Source organism: Sinocyclocheilus rhinocerous, unplaced genomic scaffold (genome assembly GCF_001515625.1).
Source record: "Sinocyclocheilus rhinocerous isolate Xijiao unplaced genomic scaffold, SAMN03320098_v1.1 scaffold1374, whole genome shotgun sequence".
NCBI lineage: Eukaryota > Metazoa > Chordata > Actinopteri > Cypriniformes > Cyprinidae > Sinocyclocheilus > Sinocyclocheilus rhinocerous.
The window spans coordinates 932000-939178 of NW_015643932.1; positions in this window are offsets into that span (position 1 = coordinate 932000).

Sequence of the window (7179 nt, forward strand, 5' to 3'; positions counted from 1 at the left end):
CGAATCATGTCATTTTTTTCTTATTTTGTCGTAAGTTATGCTATTACTCCATTAATTTATACTAGCATATAATGTATATCCAGCGCTCCCTGAACGCAGTCTCTGGCTTTTTGCCAGTCAAGTGCAAGCACGCAGGGACGCGTCCAGAGTAATAACTAACCTGATCTGATCATAAAGTCTTTCCGAGTCACAGGGCTCAAGTCCAAGTCAAGTCTCGAGTCATTGCTGTCAAAGTCTAAGTCGAGTCTCAAGTCTTCTTTAATTATGTCGAGTCGAGTCGCAAGTCATCAAATTTGGGACTCGAATCCGAGTCAAGTCTCGAGTCAAGTGACTCGAGTCCACACCCCTGCAGAGTATGCTCCTGCTAGTTACGTTCCAATTGTAGAGGCTGTCCCTGAGCATCTTGCTCTCCCTGTCATGACCACTGAAGACGTTCCTGTGCAGTCTGCTCCAGTCCCAGTGCTGCCTGCTTATTACCCTGACTTCATTTGTGCCCTCTCCCCACTTTCTGCACTAACTGACCGCAACCGTCCTGCTCCTATGGTCTGGTCGATTGGGAGGGGGTAGTGTTAGGGACAGTGCTCTGGCACTCCATTTGTCTTGTCTTGTCTTTGTTTCTCGTGTCCGTTGTCTTGTGTCAGCACATCGCTTTGTTGCAGTTTTTGTCAGCCATGTGCCCTTCTAGTCCCTCCTCGTTGTTTCCTCTTTACCACACCCCCTTGTTAGCCCTTGGCTGCATTTTTGCAGCAATTGGCAATTTTTTTTTTTATGCCCTTCACTTGCATACTTCCCTCCGTCTCCTTTACTCAGATGTATGTCATTGATTACGTTGCATGAGTGGACACTTCTGGCGGAACCCTTGGAATGGGATGAACTGTAACGTCTTAAGCCCTTGATCACTTAGAATCCGCTATGGAGTTGGTTTATTGTTTACTCTTTTTTTTTTCCTTACAAATGTGTTTGGTGCAGCATTCTATGTGTGTATATAGGTATGCTTGGGCTGTTATAAATATAAAAAAAATAATTTAGATATTATAGAGTTGTTTGGGGTGGGGATCAATTAAACGCAATCTGCGATGACGTCACAATCGTGTTGCATTGTGGTCTGTGGAGTGGCCTGAAGTGTGCATATGAAGCAGACTCGCTCCCTCTGTCAAAATCGAGGGGCTGAGGGTCGGTCCATATAAACTTCCCTCGTCCACTTCAGGAAGTGGAATGCACTTCAAAATGGCAGCGGGGATTCCCCCAAGGGGAAGTGCTTAGGGAAGTTTGTGAGTGTGTGTCTAAAAGTGGAGTGGAACGCAGCCTTTGTCTAGTCCTTTTTTGTCTAATTGTGCTCACATGTTCCTCGTGTGCTTTCCTCCCTATTTATAGTTCCCCTTGCCCTCTTGTCTTTGCCGGTTCGTGGTCATTCTTGCCCTCACTGTCTCTGTCTGTGGATGTGGCTGAGTATATGTTCCTTACCCCTTGCCTGGTTTGTCTTGTGTCCTAATCTTGTCAAGTCCCTTGTAGTCCTTGTCTTGTGTTAGATTTCCTCTCCTGACCTGTTTTCTTTGAGTTCCTGCCCGCTGGTTCCCCCTGCCTGACACCTGATCCGTTTCAGGGTCTGCGGTCAACAAGTACCTGCACTCAGCTTTATGGTGCCTTGCTCGGTCCTCCCTATCTGCCTGGTCTTGCCGCTTCCTTTGCACCTCTTCTGCCAGTTGATTTCCGAGGCTGTTCCAGCGGTCTTCCATAGCTGTCTCATCTCTGTTACCTGTGTTCCTTCTGCTGAATCACCTGTGCACCTGACTACCCTCTTGAGACTGTCTGTCTTGTAAGTAAATATTGTTACTCACTCTGCGATTGGGTCCTCTTTCCAGCTCTTACATAATCAGATACAATTTAAAAAATGTATTTGTACAGTGAAAGTGGAAGTCCCACTAGATTTGAGTGTGTCTAAATCCACACAAGGGATGTGTGAATACTTCATTATGTTCTTCAGGATTCATATTCCATTCATTCATACATTTATGTATCAGTTTGTTTGTTTGTTTATTTTATTTTATTTTATTTTATCAGGTTATTGCCAGTAAATGCATGAACTCCAAGTTCAAATCTAACTGCAATACACACCTAAGCACACAACATTTTTATTAGTTATTAACTACACTGGGGTAAAAAAAAACACAAACATGGAGAAGTTAAATAATTATTTATACCACATAATGTAAAGCGAGATGAAGCCCAGGTGAACAGGGGGAAAAAACGAATAGATATCACTACATTTACCTAGTTGATTGCATTAATAATTGTAAACATTTTTGTATTACAAGTTTTTTTTAAATGTTATGTTAGTATATGCAAATAAGGGCATTGACTAATTAAATACACATTAATTTGCATACATTTATATAACAAAAAATCTAAACACCGAAGCCAGGTTCAAAATTGTTTCGTTTTGTTGACATATTAGAGTTAAAGGTTTTTACAGAGGGGATTTTGGATTTCTCTTTTTATCACTCCATAAAGCACTCTAAGAAAATGTAAACAGCCATTTTTTTTAAATAAAATGTTTTATAAAATCAGGCATATATATGATCAAACCCCTCTATAAAAAAATATATAATATATCCTTCAGAATATATAAAACTGTAAACTTTGGTGTATGTAAATGCTGCTGAAGTGGAAATTGGCTCAGTGCAGGAGAAAAATCTCATTTTGAGAAAACCGCCTTTAAAGATCTGTACTGAAATTGAAATCTATAGGAGAGAGAGTGAGAGAGAGAGAGAGAGATTTTGGATAATTTATGAAAGTCTAAAATTTCAAAACTGACAGATGCATGGAAAACAAATCAGTGTTTCTGCCAGTGGCAAAAATTATAGACATATGTAAAAATATTCATGTTGCTCATGTGAATCACTTCTTAGTTCATCCTGTCCATTCCAGTGTGATGTTGTATTTTGCACTGATGCTGTTTTAAATGTTGATGTGGAGTTCATGGGATGGGCTGTCATTTCATGTGCCTTCTTGTCCACAAATTGCATGGCTCTTTTCACCCAAAGCTTTTGTGGATTAGAGCAAAAAGTTAAACCGTTGACTGTTTTAAATCTGTAAATAGATAACAGTAATAACTTAGCACGACAACACAAAAATATGCAAATGTACAGATGTTGATGTATTTAACTGTCTATAAGTACCATGTGATTTAGTATCAAAATGTTAAGGGTAAAAAGTGTCAATGCATTAAATTAAAGGGATACTCCACCCCAAAATGAAAATTTTGTCATTAATCACTAGCAAAAAGAACTAGCATTCCGACATTTTAGCTCAGATTTATCATGAAATATACATATTCTTTAATAGTGTATACAATTTCATGAGAAAAACTCACTCAATGGCATCAATATGGCACATGTCTGCTTTACGTATCTGGTAACTTTTGATATCTTCCTTGCTGAGAACAGTTTCTGATGTTTTCAGACAAGGGCAAAATGAATGGTCAGTTGCTACAAACACCCAAAGGAAACAAAAACACTTTTAGCATTTGACATTCTTTTTGCCAAGACAGTTTAAATGAAATATATACTGAAATATTAACTGAAATAACTGTAAACTGACCAGGTGCAATAAATGAATAAATTAGGGCTGTCAATAGATTACCATTTTTAATCTAATTAATCACACCCTTTTTCTGTGATTAATCGCAATTAATCGCACACTTCATGAAATTAAGCATAGACCATTTATCTTGTTTCAAATGTTTATTTTGTCATCGTTTGCTATATCCAGCAAAGTAAACCAAAAGATTGAAGGGTGATTCTCAAAAATCTGTATTTTCTGCAAGCTTTTTTCAAGATAAATTTAGATGTCTTTCCAAAAAAGGACACTTAGAAACTCCAAAAGGACACCAAAGAACCAAATGATATAAGGAGCCCATATAAGCACATATGAAGAAAAAAAAAAACGGAATTTTATAGTATGTGTACAGTGCAACAGCAAAGAGCTTTTTTACATATTAGAGAAGTCAAATTGCGATACCGAACAGGACCACATGGAGATGCCAAAAAAAAAACTAAACCAACCGCCTGCTGACTGCATATATCCACAGTACATGGATCCATTCAGTATAAATAAACAAAGCAACATAAACATGACAAATCAAAACATTATCGTGAATGTGTGTGGAAACAACGTGAATGTACGGAAATGTCTGTGCCTGTGCATAAATACAATGTGCGATCAGTGCATCAAGGGCACTCATACACGCATTATTATAACGAACTCACGCGTGCTTACTGTACGACTCCTGTACACCACCGCAACGTGAGAGGGCTTGCGCTCTTCAGAGACAATCACAGAATATGACAGAGCTCGTGTTTAAAAGCGAAACACACTGGAATGAATAATTCACTGAAAACGCAATGCGAGTCTCTGTTCTCTCTGCAATCTCTGATATAATCAGCCTGGTTTCCTTTATATTAGCGCTGTTTTGGACGGATTGTTTGAATGCATTCGCTTACTGGATCATTGGACTGAAAACTTTCCCAGAGTGGAGGGTTAGAAAGGGTTAGAATAGAAATTGTGCTTCAGTAATTTTGCGTTAATTGCATTAAATTATTTTAACGCGTTAAGGATTGTAAAATTAATCGCATGCGTTAACGCGTTAACGTTGACAGCCCTAAAATAAATACAGACTTGTGTTAACAAATTGAAGTAGTTCAGGTAAAATAGTTCTTAATTCATCTTCACCATTCCAGTCTGACGTTGTAATCAGTGTTGATCCCATTTTAAATGTTGATGTGGGGTTTATGAGAAATGCTGTCTTTTCAAAAGCCTTCATCTTCACATATTGCATGGCATTTATTGCCGAAGAGCTTTGTGGATCAGCGCAAATGAAACGACTTTTGACTGTTTTAAATCTGTTAATACATTAAAATAATATGACAATACAACAAAATATACAAATGTACATAAAGTATTTTGGTATCAAAATTAGTAAAATTGTCATCGTACTAAAATAAAGACATATTAGCTAAGATTTATCATGAAATTTATTGTTGAAAGGCTGAGATCCATCACAACATAAACGTCTCCATAAGAAAAAAGAACTCACAAAACGGCATCAATATGGCAGAAGCCTGCTTTTTGTATCACGTAACTTTCAATATTTTCCTTGCGGAGAACCCGATTTGATGTCTTGAGACAAAGGCAATTTGACCGGCCACTTAGGCCTACTACAAACATCCAAAGGAAACAAAAGCACTTTTAACACAGACATTCATTTATACAACACAATTTAAAAATACAAATTATTAATAATTTTTATTAATAATTTAATAAGGATTTTTTTTTTTTTTTACAAATACGTAAAATTTCTTACTTTTGCAGGTGACTTGAGCAAGCAGTATTATGGCCAGGCACAGCAGAAGGGTTTTCGACACACAGCTCATCTTCTCTTGTGAGTCTGATGTGCATTAATTTGCCTCACTGCAGCTTGTACTTTTATGAACACTCGCAAGCAGGAAAACGAACATCAGAACTTCCTTCCACAGATGTGACCTTCACAAAACCTTCCTGTAAGTTAAATAAAGAAACATTCTAGAAACCTGGCAATAAACAACAATTGATAATAATCACCATTTCTACACCTTGCATCATGCGAATGCCCTGAGTTAGATTTATAGATATACTTACATAGCGGCGCTATGTTTCACCCATTTTACTTAAACAAACGAGCCCCGCCCGTCCCCATAATCACGCCACACACACACACCAGGGTCAGAAATTAACGGTAGGGAAATGGCACCAAAATTATTAAAAACATCCCTAAAATTCAAGAAAAGGCATCAACATGACAGTGTATGAGTTTTTGTTATCTTTATTTATAACATACAATATAGTTACACAATATCACATAAGCGAGGGTGCTGTTTTTTCCAGAATATCAGCATGATTGCAAGTGTAATATCAATTTTGTACAACTTTTTAATAAACAAGAAGTTGATATTAGTTAACTTTTAGACTCAAATTCAATGTTTTTGTTGTTGTTGTTGTTTGTTTGTTTGTTTGTTTGTTTGTTTTTGCAAACGAAAATAGTTAATTGGCATAAAAAGAAGGCTTTGCATTGACAAAGCATTGTAACGTTATACTAATTAGCCACAATTTCATGTTTTGGAAGCAGGAAAAATGGGGAAACACACAATAAACAGTGAAAAAAATATATACATTTATACAATATACTTTAAATTGACCATGCAGAGGCAAATAAATAATTACAGATGCAGACACATTTTAACAAGTGAATCACTTCTTAGTTAATCCTGCCCATTCCAGTGTGATGTTGTATTTTGTATTTTGTGATGTTGACATTTAGTCGTTTCATTTACCTTCTTGTCCACAAATTGCATGGCTCTTTTCACCCAAAGCTTTTGTGGTTTATAGCAAAAAGTTGAACCGTTAACTGTTTTAAATATGTAAATGCATAAAAGTAATAATTAAACATGACAATACAATAATGTACAGATGTTTATTTAATTAAAACTCTATATAAGTACCATAAAATAATGTGTTTTGGTATCAAAATGTTATGAGTAAAAAATTCAGTGCACTAAAATAAGGCCTGGACAAAAGACATTTTACCTTAAAAAATTTTATGAAATATGGTGTTGAATAGTTGTCTAAGTTTTATTAAAGTGAAAAAATATATATATCAATATATAATTTGCAAGTTATTTCAGTTAAACTGTCTTGACAAAAATAATGTTTAAAATATTTTTTTCCCCTTTCCCTGGTTTTGTAGCGACTGGCCATTCGTTTTGCCCTTGTTTGAAAACATCAGAAACTCAGAAACAAAAATTATATATATAGACAGATAGACAGACTTGTGTTAACAAATTGAAATAGTTCAGGTGAAGTAGTTCTTAGTTCATCCTGTCCATTCCAGTCTGATGTTGTATTCAGTGTTGATCCTGTTTTAATATGTTGATGTGTTGTTCTTTAGCTTGGGTTAAACCAGGGGTGTCCAAACTCGGTCCTGGAGGGCCAGTGTCCTGCAGAGTTTAGCTCCAACTTGCCTCAACACACCTGCCTGGAAGTTTCTAGTATGCCTAGTAAGAGCTTGATTAGCTGCTTCAGGTGTGTTTGATTAGGGTTGGAGCTAAACTCTGCAGGACACCGGCCCTCCAGGACCGAGTTTGG